The sequence below is a fragment of the Gorilla gorilla genome, chromosome 8 (genome assembly GCF_029281585.2).
Source record: "Gorilla gorilla gorilla isolate KB3781 chromosome 8, NHGRI_mGorGor1-v2.1_pri, whole genome shotgun sequence".
In the NCBI taxonomy this organism is placed as follows: domain Eukaryota; kingdom Metazoa; phylum Chordata; class Mammalia; order Primates; family Hominidae; genus Gorilla; species Gorilla gorilla.
The window spans coordinates 44,531,183-44,546,221 of record NC_073232.2 but is presented as its reverse complement, the minus strand read 5'-3'; the positions used below and the strand labels follow the sequence as shown (position 1 = coordinate 44,546,221).

The 15,039-nt window shown below is 51.3% G+C and overlaps 1 protein-coding gene and 1 long non-coding RNA gene across 2 annotated transcripts in view; one reads left to right on the top strand and one right to left on the bottom strand.

Moving 5' to 3' along the window:
• UNC5B (unc-5 netrin receptor B) overlaps positions 1 to 15,039 on the top strand; it is a 90,277-nt gene that overhangs the window by 2,630 nt on the left and 72,608 nt on the right. The gene's annotated exons all lie outside the window — the stretch shown is intronic.
• Positions 2,056 to 4,407, bottom strand: LOC129525088 (uncharacterized). The gene is made up of 3 exons (XR_008669147.2): positions 4,149 to 4,407; positions 2,821 to 3,873; positions 2,056 to 2,459 (listed from the first exon to the last, which is right to left on the bottom strand). It is a non-coding gene; the product is annotated as an uncharacterized lncRNA (long non-coding RNA).

Below are 15,039 nucleotides of genomic sequence, written 5' to 3'. Positions count from 1 at the left end.
GTTTTTCCAGTGGATCCTTCACAAGCCCCATTTCACTGATGGGGAAAATCAAGGCCAGAGTGTTGGCTTTCTCCAAATCTTGCCTTCACTTGGCCACAGATTGAAGACGTGTGAAGGGCTCCTGTCCAATAGCCAGACTGATTCAAGCCCAGCAGACCCTCCCTCCTGTTCTTATCCACCCACCCCTCTGCCATGAGACTCATAACAGACTGAGGCAGGCGAGGCTCTCTCTGCAAGGAGGGATCTTTACTGGGGGTGTCCAAGCTCCCCTCAAGTGGCAGGCACCTCTCTCTCCTTTTCCCCACCCCACCCCATCCCTGGTGAATATGGGAATGAGCTCCCTTTACAGCACTGAGAATATTTTTAAGCTGTAAAGTCTGATGCTGGAGAAATCAAAACTGGAACCATAAAACCCCAGACCCTTAGAAGGTAATGTCAGCAAGTGACTAGCCAGAAAAGGCCACTTCAAAAGCTCTGGTTGGCCCTGGAAATCTCCTCCCACCCCACCTTTCAGCCCTTCCTGGAGCTTTTAATGAGCCTTTCCATGGCCTCTGGCTGGGATGGTTGAGAAGGAGTCGAGGTGTCAAGGTAATACTTCTTTTTAAGGTGCAATTAAAATCAGAGTTTTTGTAGTGTCTCTGCTTGGTGTGTGTGTGTGCGTGTGCTCGCTTGCATGCGCCTGTGCACACACAATGATAGCCTGTCCTTGCCTCCCTCTACACTCACTGTAGCAAACACCCATCTCACTTAAACAAATGGAAAATCAAGTGTCTTAATGGGTTTTCTCATTAAAGTGAAAGTACCACTGCAGGGGAGGAATTTCTCCTGTAATCTCTCTCCTCCACCTCTCTCCCCTCCCCCACAAACGGAATTCTGTAGGATAAAACAGTTCCCCTCTTTTCCAATCCATTTATTTAACTGTTGACACTTTGGGACAGGCCAACTTGCCCAAGGTCACATTGGGACTCACCGGTAGTGCCAGGACTTGAACTGAGGCCTCACAACCTCAATCTAGTGCTTCTAGCTCCTTCATTCCATCTGGGCTGGAGACCCACCATCATGGGTGTGGGCTTGAGACTCTGAAATTGAGGCACCACTTAAGGCAGGCAGCTAAAGATAAGATCGCTTTGATGGCTGCTTTAGACTGGAACTCATGGCAGGATGGAGGAAAGAGGTTGAGAGTTGGGAGGGTGAAGAGGTGTTCCAGGAGAGGGGGAACAGGGCAGAGCCAAAGGTCAGGAGTGAAGCTCTGAGACCAGGCAAGTGCCCAAAGGTGGCTCCCCCAACCCCCAGCATTGGCCTCCTGAGCAACTGCCCTGACCTGGGGAAGGGAGACAGGTCACAAGCCAAGCTCCCTTGGGCTGCATGGCCAAATAAACATTAGCATTTTAGAGCTCTGCACCCATTTGTAGAGTTGGGGACAGAATTATGTTTTTACTTTTTACTTATGTTCAAAGCTTTAGGAGCCAGTGCCCTCCCCCACCTCTCTTTGTTGTTGAGTTTCTCCTGGACCGCAGGTCTAGCAACCGTTTTCCTGGGTGTCAGGCTTAAGACGAGGTCTGCCTCCTACGCCCCATTCCCCGAGCCACAGAGGTTTTCTAAGGAGGTTTGTGGGCTGCCTAAGACTTTGGGGATGGGCTGGGGGGAGATGGATCATTTCCATTCCAAGTGCTCTCGGACCAGGTTAGTGATTCTGAATAGACAGTGCTGGTACCTCCCTCCCCCAGGGCCTGCAGGCAGCCCGTCTTTTGACCCTCAGAGTTGGGGTTGGGTGGAAAGGAGACAGTTTGGAGGCCACTGCCGCCTTCAGGAAAGGGCAGAGGGGGCTGGGTCATAGGCTGGGACTTGGGGGTGGCAGCCTGGGCCCAGGGAAACTGCTGCCTGGGCAGATGGCCCCCAGAGGGTAGGGAGGAGAAAGCCGGCGCTCAGGCCAGAGCTGGCGCTTCTCTTGGCGTCCTCCTCCTTCTCCTCCTCACCAGTTTCCTAAACAGCTTCCACAAATAGAGTCATTAAAGCTGTGAAGGCAAAATGAAACCAAACAAGTGCGTTCTGTGCTTTTCTGTTTCTTATTTTTTTAAGGAAATTAAAAATACCGTAATTAGAATAATACAAGGAGAGAACACTCTCCGGAAGGCCTAGGGTACGGGCACTTCCCACCCGCTGGGTTGGCTCCAGAGGTTGGGACTGGGGCGCCACCTCCCGCCCCCTTAGGGTCTGCGATCCGCAGGGGGCGCCGCGGGCTTTTCCGCCGGCTCCATGCATTTCCCTGAGGCAGGATCTTTTTGGGAGAAGCTGGCATCCCGGCGCTGGCCTCGGCCCCCGACTGGGAGTTGGGTGGCGCTTGATTGGAACTCCGGCCCGGAGCCGCCTCAGCCGCTGCGCCCCCGCGGGCAGACAAGCCCGGGCGGAGCGCGCTAAGCCACAGGTCCCCGCGGCGTTCCTCCCGGTCTTCGGGGATGCTAATGGCAACGAAAATATTTGCTGAAGTGCAGGCATAAATCAGCCGCCTCCCCGCTCCCCCACCCCCAGCCCTTTTGTTTCCTCTTCCTTCTCTCCAAAAGCGCTGGGCTGCTGGGAGCGCCCGAATTTACCTTTTCCAACTTAGCGGCCTGATTAGCATCTCCGCCGCTTGGGGGGCTGGATTCTACCCTCTCCTGCGTCCCCCACCCCCAGTCCCCATCTCCACCTCCCTCCCCAGCCGAGCTAAATCGGTCTGCTGGAGCCCCGGGAGCTCTAACGCCACCGCCTAGCGAGTGAGTGCACGGAGCCGCCCTCCTTCTCACCTCCCAGAACAGGCTGCCCCCAGTGCTTGCAACTTACCCCTTCGCGGCGCTGCACGGCTCGGCTCACTTCTCCAAGAAGGCAGGCTTGTGGGTGTGAGAGTATGTATTAAGGGGTGTGTGGGGGGTGAGAATGTGTATTAAGCAGGTGGGCGGAGGTGGGAGTTTGCAGGGAGGGGAGGGTGGGTGTGGTGTTGCACTGGGGTGTCAGGTGTGTGTGGGGGCGAGGCATGGACTGGGTGTGTGCCGGAGGATGGATGTGTGTTTGAGGAGGGTTGTGCCTTTTGTAACTCAGGAGGTGTGATGTATAGGCTGTGTGTGTGTTTGGGTGTGTGGGGGGTGGGCAATGTCACATGGGCACACTTGTGGTGTGTTTGTGTATAAATAGGTATGTGTAATGTGGAGACAGTGAGTCACCACCAGGCATGGGAAGCTCCATCCATTGTATTCCTTTGGGGATTCCACTTCAGGATGGGACCCAGGCCATTTGCCCGTCAGCACTTAAGAGACCTCATTTTGCCCCACACCTGCACTGTGAGCAGGGTTTGGCCTGAGTGCCAGGTTCTGCTGTTGGAAGGGCAGAGGACAGCTTCCCCTGCTGAGTGCGGATGGGATAGGCCTGCCTGCAGGTGGGTCCTGGTGCTCCAGGGGGAGGAAGGTTGGCAGAGATGGACCCTAAGCCAGCCCAGCAGCTTGGGCTACTGCCCCCAGGAAGATCAGAGTCCCAGACCTGGAGTCTTCTGCAGTCAACTCCCAGCTTCCCCAGAGCATGGGAGCAGCTGTGGTTTGGAGATCTGCTCTCTGACCTGGGTCAGCTTATGCTTCAGCCTGTCTCCCCCACAGGGAGTGAGTTCTCCTCTAGAGTTTGCTGGAGAAGGGGCCAGCAGAGCTTGAGCGGGTGGGATCCCCAGTGGAGAACCCCATCTCAGGCTGACGTGGCTGGGGCCTGGGACTCTCAGCGGTAGCAATTGAAAGAGGACAGACACACCCACACACATGCTGGACTCCACTGTCGTTACCACTTTCTTGGTCACAGATGCGCTTACCTGCTTTCCCAGGGCTGTCCACAGGAAGGACTTCCATCACTTCAACTCTAGGATAAGATGGACTGTTCTGGAGCAGGGAGGCCTACAGGAAAATCACAGTCCCTCCCCCCACCCTGGTGTGCATGTTGCTTTACAGTTTACAAAACCCTTTTATATGTGCAGTCTCACTTTGTCCTTGTAAGAACTCACCGAGAAGGTGGAAGCTCTCACTTAGAAGGCTGAAGAGACAGGACTGGGACCCAGGTTTGTATTAGTCAGGGTTCTCTAGAGGGAAAGAACTAATATATATATATAAAGGAGAGTTTAGTAAGTATTAACTCACACGATCACAAGGTCCCACAATAGGCCTTCTGCTGGCTGAGGAGCAAGGAGAGCCAGTCCGAGTTCCAAAACCGAAGAACTTCTAGTCTGATGTTCGAGGGCAGAAAGCGTCCAGCATGGGAGAAAGATGTAGGCTGGGAGGCTAGGCCAGTCTCTCTTTTCACATTTTTCTGTCTGCTTATATTCTAGCCCTGCTGGCAGCTGATTAGATTGTGCCCACCCAGATTAAGGGTGGGCCTGCCTTTCCCAGCCCACTGACTCAAATGTTAATCTCCTTTGGCAACACCCTCACAGACACACCCAGGATCAATACTTTGTTTGCATCCTTCCATCCAATCAAGTTGACACTCAGTATTAACCATCACAAGGTCAGAACTCCTAAGCAGCCCTGGCCACAGCCCTCGAGGAGGTGCTGTCTGTAAGTGTTGCTGATGTCCACTCTAGAAATGTTAAGTGGCATTCAGAGCATTGCAGATGCCATGTGAGGGTGACAGATGATATACAGGGAAGAGCATAGCAGAGCCAAGGTTGTAAGGCATGGGGCTTCCTGGGGCGGGTGATGAGTGCCAGACCTTGACTCTGTCCTTTTCCAGTCCTTCTGAGAGCATGTCCTGAAGAGAGGATGGGATGGGGGCTAGCTAGCTGGGTATGTGGGCAGGGGTGCCAGCCGACCTCTCCTTACTCTTGGGAAATTTGCGCCTGTTAGCATCTGCTGTGTTCACTATCTTGAGGTGGACACCAATCCTTGGAGAACAAACCCTCTGGCCCCATTCCACCTCCCAGCATCCCAGGTTCTACTGAATGTGTGTGCTTGGGTCACGAACCCTCTCAGCTGCTTCTGACTCTGTGGGCTAGGACCATGGCAGGCCCTGGAGGCAAAAGGCCTTCTTCTTGGATCTCTCTGTGTGGCTCCCAAAGGTGGAACGAGCCCAGAAAATACTTTCTAAGCACTGGTAGGGATCATATTGGGGGTGGAGACATGGGGAGGTATCTCCCTACCTTCTGCCCTGCCCCCACCAGAGAACACAAAGTGGGTAAGAAGGGGAAGGATGGAATCCGCCTAGCACTTCTGTGAGCCGTTTGGCAGGGGTAGGGTTGGGGAGATCCTTTGTCATCACCACCTCTGGGAACCCCCAGCTGCTCTCTTTCCACACACACCTCTCCCCGGGGCCTTAGCTGCGGGTGCAGAAGAGTGCATGGCATTGCCAATTGGAATTCTAAGGAGGTTAACGCGGCCTCCCAGCATTGTCACTGACTAACTTGGTGATGTTGGGCAGCTCACCTAACTGAACTGTACCTCCATTTTCTCATCTGTAAAATGGGGGTAATAATAACATCATCCTCAGAACTGCCTTGCGAGTCTCATGAGCTGATGTATGGTAAAGCCCTTAGCACAGTGCCCGGCACACAGCGATCACTCAGGGCCTGTTGGCATGCAGCCTGCCCCGGAGAGAGCCCAGCAATGCATCATCATCTTCCTCCACGGGAGTGAAAGCTGGGAGGTCAGGACCAGGAGTCTCAGCTGCTCCTGCCCGAGGAGTTAGTAGACTCTGGCTCTTGATTTTCATTTGCTGTGAGACCCTGGGCAAGTGCCTTTCCCTCTCTGGGTTCTGATTGTTTGGTTTCCCTTCCCATCTGTAAGTCCGGAGTGGGGCAGAGGTGGAAGGATGATCCATCCAGGGTGTGGGGTTTTTGTCTGGTTCTATCTGAAGAGGCTCCAGCAGTCAGAAAGAAACAGAGGTAGCCGAGGTCCAGAACCACTTGTGTTTACAGAGGCCCCTCCGGAAAGTCAATATATTGACTGGAATGCCCTTGCACGCATTATGCAGCCCTGGGTGTCTCTCTCACCGAAGCCATAAATCACCCTCTGGGAACTCGGTCCCTTTTTCCTGCTCCATAAGCATCTCCTGCTTCAGAAACTGAGAACCCCAGATGCCAAGCAGGGCCCAGGAGGTAGAGAAGGGCCCCACTGGCAGAGGCAGCCTGGGCATGTGCGAGAAGGGGCCCGTGGTCCCCCCCCTTGTCACCCACTCTGAAGCTCAAGTGCGCCCTGCTGAGGGTGTTAGGGACAGACTTTGCAGACCTGGCCCCCGTGTCATGCATAGCTTCATTTCTCAGAGGCAGGGGGAGGCCAATCTTGGGGGTTGGGGAATGAGGACTCCTGTCTCCATGTAGGGTATCAGAACACCAGCCCACCCTAAAACCTGATGCACATGCCCATTCATTCAGCCTGAGCAAGTGCTGAGCTCCGTGGTCAGAAGCTTAAAAACCATGGACCTGACTCTTGAAGAACTGATGGGCTTTGTGCTGCTTCTTGAAGCATGGGCCAAGTGCCTAGCCTGTGATGCTGGGGTGCAAGGGGGATTAGGGTGATGCAACAGATATGAATCATTCAAGCATGAGCCAAGATGTGTGTGTCTTGGGAGGGGTCTTGCGCGATGTTTAGAGGGCAGGCTGTGCAGTCACATTACTTGGGTTCAAATCCTGGCAGTGCCACCATCTGGCTGTGTGTCTTAGAGCAAGTTGCTTACCCTCTCTGAGCTTAGTTCTGAGCTTAGTTCCTTCATTTGTAAAATGGGAGTAGTAACAGCACCAATCTCATTAGATTTGGGGATAAATGAGATCATGCTTAAAAGTGTTTTGCATATTCTGAAGTGCTCAGTGACATTCACTACTGTCATCATCATCATCATCATCATCATCATCATCATCATATGGACACCATGTATTGGGTGGAACGAAGGGAAATGTCTGGATGTTGAGAGGAAGAAGCTCTTGTGGTCTGGGCAGTCAGAAAAGGCTTCCTGGAAGAGGGAAGGTTTGCACTTGACTGGCCCTTGAAAGATGAGAGACTTTGGGTAAATGGAGAGTGTGGCCCTGGTAGGGGATGTGTACGTGAAGGTATGGGTGGGAATGTCTGGCACATCTACCCGGGAGACAAATTCTACATTCAGCTTCTGACTCGTGTCTGATCATCTAGCAACTCAAGACTTCTAGGGCCAGAGGTCTCTTAGTACAGTGGAAAGAGCCCCAGCCTTTAGGATTTGAATCTTCCAGAGGTGGCTCACCCTCTGTGCCTCAGCTTCCCAATTCATGAGATAGGCATGATTCCACCACCTTCACCAGGTGCTGATGTGACGTGAACTAACACATACACAGTCTTGGTAGAGTGGGTGCTCTGTGGATTTCCGTTGCCTTCCCTTCTCTTCCTGCCCCTCCTCCACCACCACCCCCCCCCCCCCCCCACCCCTCCGATCTGGCTGACCTCTGGATAGGGCTAGGGCTGGGCCTGGGCCCTGATTCTCTCCCTGTGCATCTCTGGGCAGAACAGGGGGACAGAGAGTCCCAAAGTGGCAGTTTCCAGGTTGGCCAGAGAGCCAAGGAGAGGGGCAGGAAGAGAGAGGCTGCTTTTTCTGGTCCCTAGTGTTCACCTGGGCCTGCCCTGACCCAGGAGGCATTCCCAGGGAGTCTTCTGCTGAGATCACCCAGGAGCCTGCAACCCCCAGAGGCCCCAAGCGGCATCTGGAGGCATTACTGCCTCAGGAGACAAAGCCCGAAGGAAAGCAGCTCTGTAATGCTATCAGAGGCGTCCGCCTACCTGGCTGGGGACCTGGACACCCATGCAGGATGCAGAGCTTACAAGAAATTGAGTCAGGAATTCCAGGAAAGTTGTCCCTGACCCCCTCCCCCATCCCTGTCCCACCTTTGGTCATTCTGTGACACAGCAGAGCAGAGTGACATTCGGAGTAAGCAGTGACCTGTGGTGGGGTGGGAGTCTGTCGGATGAGGCAGCCTGCGTTCTTTCCTTTTCCTTGTCACCAAGCCAGGGCTCCAGGGTTGGGGAGACAGGTTCAGCAGGGACAGGCAGCATGGATTGAAACGACTAGGTGATGGCAGAGCAGCCATGGCACTAGGTGACTAGGGAGGCTGGGCCCAATTTGGCTCACTCGTGTGGATTCCTGGCACCCAGAAGGTACTGAATAAATCTCTGTAGAATGGATGAATGAGAACTCATGGTCAGGCCTTACTCACCCGAGAAGTAGCTGTGATTTTGTCCCAGCTGTGCGTGGACCTGCTGCTGTGGATGAGTAACCAAAGAATTAGAAGATTTTTTCATTCCTTTGCTTCCAGCCTTCCCGTCCTGCCTGCCTGCTTCCCTCCCTTCATTATCTGCTGCTTGCTTTCTTTGAGCACTTACTCTGTACCCAACATGGTGGAAGCCAGAGCCAAGTCTTCAGTGATCAGAGCCCCTAGGTAGGAAGGAATTTATTCACTAAATCCAGCAGAGCCACAGAGAATTAACCAAGTTTTGCAGTCAAGTGCCCTGGGCCCCTTTACATAGAGAAAGTAGACTGGCAGACACTTGCTGGGCTGGTAAATTTTGTACTTATCTGCAAGGTGGCCCTTGTAAGGCACAGCTGGTCCAGGCCACTTTAAAATGTTTGTTTCCTACTTGTAGCCACAAGCCCATTATCACTTCTCCCCACCTTGCCTTCTTGTGGCTCAAGAGAATGCTCACCGCATGGACAACTGGCCGTGAGGCCTGAGAGCAAGTGTGGGCTGAGCAGGTGTATCTAAAGGCCATGGCCAGATCTGACTCCAGGCCTCAGCCCTCTATAGCAACTGCTACCAGCTTCTTAGCAGAAGCTGGGCTTGGTGCAGGAGAGCAGTTCTGGCCATGGGGTCTGGCTGATACAGACTCTGGGTGGCACCATGTCCAGTACTGACATCTTTGGGAGATTAAACATCCCCAGGCAGCAACAAGCCTGGCCCAGTGACCATCCTCAGCTGGTGGCTCACTGGTCCTTGTCAGGGGTCCCTGCCAGAGGCTGATCTGGAATTCCTCCCTGGCAGCCCAGGAAAGCCGGGGCTGCTGGGCACAGTGACCCCTGCTGCAAATGTGATCCAGCCCCACATTTTCCTCCTGGTCCATCCCACTTCTGTATGTAGACACAGACACACAGACACACACACACACACACAGACACACACACACACACACACACACACACACACCAGGAAAGCCGGGGCTGCTGGGCACAGTGACCCCTGCTGCAAATTTGATCCAGCCCCACATTTTCTTCCTGGTCCATCCCACTTCTGTATGTAGACACACACACACGAAATGACAGCAGAAAAAGCCCCAAGTTGAGGATTGGGAAAACTGGATTCTTTTTTTTCTTTTTTTGGAAATAAAAAACTGGATTCTAATCCTAGCCATGTAGCTAATCTGCTTTGTGACATTGGGCCAGTCCTTTTCCCTCTCTGAGCTTCCTCTGTCCAAATGAAGAGGTTCTGCCCTGGAATCAGAAAACCTGGGTTCAAGTCCTGGCCCCATCACTAACTGCAATTTCATGAGCCTGTATCTCCTCACTGTAAACTGGGCCCCCGATTGGTTGTGGGGACATTAAAGGAAATGGGCATGGTCAGTGAAGGTCGGTTTTCTTTCCTTTCCACCCGGAAGGAAATCCACAAATTGCTGGATCCTGCCTTCTAGTGGGATTTTGGATTGCTGGATCCCAAATCCACAGAGCCCGCCTTCTTTCTTTCTGATATTCCCTTCTTGACATGGGCATATTAGACATAAGGTACAGTGGGGTTATCCTACAGACTTCTGAGATGGCTTCCAGCCTTCAAAGCCCATCGCTGTAAAGCACCGTGGGTACAGTTCAGGAAGGCCTGTGGGGTGACTTGGTAATCGTCTGACGGTTATCAGCGAGGGGAGAGCCTGCCTTGTTATACACATTTGGGAGAGCCTGCCTTGTTATACACATTTGGAAAGAGCACTGGACTAGGAGTCTGGAATCTTCAGCTCTAAGGCCAAATCTGTCTCTGTGTGATAGGCAAATCTCACCCGCCTTCTCTGAGCCTCAGTTTACCCATCAGCAAAAGGAACAAAAGAAGCTGAATGCCAGGTAGGGCCAAGTGAGAAAACACTCAGAGAGGTGCTTCAGAAACTGTTCTCCAAACTCACAGGGGTCGCTGATCTGAGGCAGCAGGAGGCCTACAGAACAGTCCCTGGACTGTGCGGTGCATCCTGGGAACTGCTGTCTGTGTGGCAGGGATGAGAGGGCCCACGTGCCCATTTCCCTGGCTTCTCCCATGCCTGGCTGGCCACAGCTGTTGAGCTAAGTGACAAGAGTTTTAGCCACTTCTCATCCATCTTTGTGCCCCCATACCCTGACCCCATTGCACACCCCACATCCCAGAGCAGAGGAGGCCCGGGTGCCACGTCAGAGAAGGTTAGTGTCAGTGCTGGGTTTGATACTGTCTGAGCCAGCACACCATCTGCCATGCCCACCAGAAGTTACATAATCCCTCGGCCAGCTGCCCATTCTTAGAAAACGGGGCAGGCAGGACCAGCAGGGAGTAGAGAGTTAGAGTTTTCTTCTCTGCATTTTGTTCCCTCCCAGCCCACCACATCCCTGGACCAGTCTTCACTCTCTGAGTTGCTCCCACACTGTTCAGAGCCTGAGACGTAAATGCCAAGGCAGAGAGAAGCTCAAGTTGGAAGGGGACATGGGTCTTGAGGACTGCTTGCCACCGTGCCACACAGACTCGAGGACACCCTGCAGACACTACCTGCTGGCAGCACACCTGGCTGGCCACACCTTGCCAGCCCCTCACACGGCTCCTCTGCTGAGCCTGTGGTGGGTTGAGGAGGACCACTCAAGCTTCTAGGACAAATAGAGTCTCCTCCTCCCCACCCCCTAGTTCCTACAGAGATATTGTCTTTCCAAAATCTTATCAGATTGTAAGCATTTTTATTTATTTTTATTTATTTTATTTTTTATTTTTGAGACTGAGTCTTGCTCTATCACCCAGGCTGGAGTGCAGTGGCACCATCTCGGCTCACTGCAGTCTCTGCCTCCCAGGTTCAAGTGATTCTCATGCCTCAGCCTCTCAAGTAGCTGGGATTACAGGCGCCCGCCACCACACTCGGCTAATTTTTGTATTTTTAGTAGAGATGGGGTTTCACAAAGTTGGCCAGGCTGGTCTCAAACTCCTGACCTCAAGTGATCCGCTTGCCTCGGCCTCCCAAAGTGCTGGGATTACGGGCATGAGCCACCTCGCCCAGCCCATAAGCATTTTTAATAACTGAATAACAGCCAGATAACACCACCCATGTATCATTAGGGTCTTTGGAATCACTGAGACCCAAGATCCCATCCTGTCTCCTTCATTTGCTGGCTGCATGATGTTTGCCAGGCAACTTCACTCTTGTTAGTCCCAGTTTCCTCATCAGTGAAGTGGGAATCATGAAGCCTGCTTCCCAGAGCTGCCTTAAGGATGGAATCAGATAATACTTGGAGAGGATGGAGAAAGTATTTAGTGATGGTAGCTCTGATCAGCAGCATCCAATTCCATTCTCTCTTTTTAACATCATGACCAGATCTGATTTATTGCGGGAATGCAAGAGTGGTTCCAAATGAATTCGCTAATATTAATAACATGCCAAATTAATATCATGTTCCATATTAATGAATCTGAGGAAACAAAATCATATTATTATCTTCACAGATGCTGAACAAAGCTTGGATAAAATACTACACTAAAAGAAATAGGAATTAAGGGGTACTTTTCAGATGAGATAGATAGATATATATACCATGGAATACTACTCAGTCATAAAAAGGAATGAAATAATGGCATTCACAGCAACCTGGATGGAGTTGGAGACCATTCTTCTTTTTTTTTTTTTTTCCTTGAAACGGAGTCTTGCTCTGTTGCCCAGGCTGGAGTGCAGTGGCACAAAATTGGCTCACTACAACCTCCGCCTCCTGGGTTCAAGCAATTCTCCTGCCTCAGCCTCCCGAGTAGCTGGAATTACAGGTGTGTGCCACCATGCCCGGCTAATTTTTGTATTTTTAGTAGAGACGGGGTTTCACCATGTTGGCCAGGCTGGTCTCGACCTCCTGACCTCAGGTGATCTGCCCGCCTCAGCCTCTCAAAGTGCTGGGATTACAGGTGTGAGCCATCGCACCCAGCCAGAGACCATTATTCTAAGTGAAGTAACTCAGGAATGGAAAACTAAAAATCATATGTTCTCACTTATAAGTGGGAGCTAAGCTATGAGGATGCAAAAGCATAAGAATGATATAATGGACTTTAGGGAGATGGGGGAAATGTGGGGGGGGTGAGGGATAAGAGACTACACATTGGATACAGTGTGCATTGCTTACGTGATGGGTGCATCAAAATCTCAGAAATCACCACTAAATAACTTATTATCCATGTAACCAAATACCACCTGTTCCCAAAAACTATTGAAATAAAATAAAAATAAAAATAAATTTTATATACATATATAAATATACACACACACACACACACACACACATACATACACATACCCTAGTCCTAAAGCTGGTATCTTATTTAATGGGGAAACACTAAAGGTACTTTCAGTAAGATCAGTAATAGATACCCTGCTGGTATTCACCTCTGCTAGTATTCACCGCTAGAGGTATTAGCAAATGTGATTAAATGAGAGAAGTCAATTAGAAGCATTAGAAAGGGGTAAAGAAGAAGTAAAACTATTCCTGCCAGATAGTAAAACATACTGGAAAGCCTCTGTAATTAAAACAGTGTGCTTACTGGTGTGTGAATTGGCAAATAGACCAAAGATAATAGTAAGTTCAGAATTAGACCCAAATGTCTATGGAAATACAGTACATAACAAAGGTGGTATCACAGGTCACTGGGGTTAAGACAGACTTTTTAATAAATGGTGCTTGGACTACTGGGTAGCTACGTGGGAAAAGGTGAAATTTGATTCAAGTCTCACACCATACAGAGAGATGAACTCCAAGTGGATTTGGGATCTTGATGTAAACAATGATACAACTACTAAATGAAAACATGGGTAAATTCCTTTTTAAACTTGTGGGTGGGAAAGGCTTTCTAACTATGACTTAAGATCTAGAGGCAATAAAATAAAAAAACTGATCAGTTTTATTACATGAACATTTTTAAATTTTCGACAAAAAAAAATCACAGAACACCTTAAACAAAGTCAAAAGACAAAGTACTTGACAAACTGAGAGAAATACTCCTAACATATGCCACAGACGAAGGGCTGATATTTATGGTATATAAAGTGCTTTTAAATATCAAGGAACAAAGGATCAAGCCCTAACAGAAAGGTGGAAAAAAAAGACATGAACAGACAATGCACAAAATAAAATAGAACAATGACCCTCAAACAGACTTTCTCAGAATTAGATAAACACATATTGTAAAACAACTACAAGATACCATTTCTCATTTACCAGACGGGAAAACATTAAATACTGTGGCCTCACATTCAGTTGTCGAGGGGGCTTGAGCACCCGAGGGGCACCCACGGGGCCTGCTCTGTGCCCACCTTGGCCATTGTGTATGCATTGTCTCACTCAGTCCTTGCGATGACTCTGGGAGGAAGGTCTTAGCAGAAGAGCAAACTGGGGCTCGGGAAAGTGAAGTGACCCACCCTAATCTAGCTTTTAGTGTCAGGGCCTCATCTGGGTTCAGCCCTAGCCTTTGGACTCCAGATTCGGTGCTCCTTCCATGAGCCCACCCTACACCCACTCCCCAAGGCAGGGACTGGGCCTTATCCCCTGCGCACCTCCCTCAATGCCCAGGGAGTGCTGGATGCTCTGGAGTTGCCTGTGGAGTGACTGGGTGGTGAGGGAATCGAACTTGGAGCTGCTTTATAAAATGCAGACTCCTCCACCAACATGATTGTTGTCTCCCTAAAGAGCTGTTGATTGATGGATGGAACTGGAACTTTCCCACAGGCCAGTCAGCCAGCCTCAGTCAGCCCCTTTCCCATTTTAAGGATTGGTCAGAGAGAGTGGGTGTTTGTGGGTGCATGGGGAGCAACAAGCCCCAGGGGCAGATCAGCTGGTCTGCTGGAAAAGAGGCTGAGCCAGACCTCAGCTCCTATAGAGAGCAGAGGAGACCCGGGGAGGATGGTGGGGGCATGATTGCCGGAAGGTCCTTCTCCAAGCCTGAGAATTCTGCTTACCAGTCAGTAAGTTGTTTATTACACCCTTGACAGTGTCCTCCTCCACCCCTGCCCCTGGATCCTGAGGAGCCTGCGAGGGCGGGGCAGGGCCTGCTGAGGGTCTGACCTCTCAAGGGAAAGGTGTCGCCAGAACCGTGGATCAAGCCATCCACCCTCCTTCCCATCACGGCCCACTGGACCAGAGCGCTTGCCCGAGCCCCCGGAGGCCCTGATCTCTGCTGGAAGGGCAGGCTAAACAGAAATTCCCTGGGACCTTGGGGCATCTCCCTCTCACTTCCCTGGACTTCCTTTCCAAGGCTCCTTCTAGGGAGTTGTTGTGCTTCTGCGGCAGGGCGTGTAGTTCTCAGAGCTTCTTAGGAACCGCAGTCTTGCAGACCCTATAAAGGGGTGCATGAGGGCCCCGTGTCCCTTGGCTTGAGTAAGAGCTGGTGGTGAGAATCAGCCCCATGCCATCTCTGGCTGTCCCACCGTCGCTGGTCAGGGTGATGCCTGTTGCTCCCAGGCACAGAGCGCTGCATGCAGAAACACCCTCTTATTGACTCTGAGCTTCTCAAGAGCCCCACGAAGTCATCAGGGGAAGTGTTTTCACTGCCCTTTTATGGCTGGGCAAACTGAGACAGAGCTACCTCCTGACCTACACTGTTATCATCTGACTTTTCACCCCTACCTCCTCCTCTCTGCTCTTGCCTTGGTTTGGTGGCTGAGAAAGATTAAGAAAAGAAGCATTGTAGACCATTCTAGATAGTCCTTCAAGGACACCCTGTCTTACTTCCATGTTTTCCCTAAGGGAACTCAGCTGTGATTAGGAGGAACCTGAGGGCCCTCACTCTGATTGGTCACAGTGAGGAGGGGTGCAGGCCTGTTTGGGAGCCAGGAACTTACC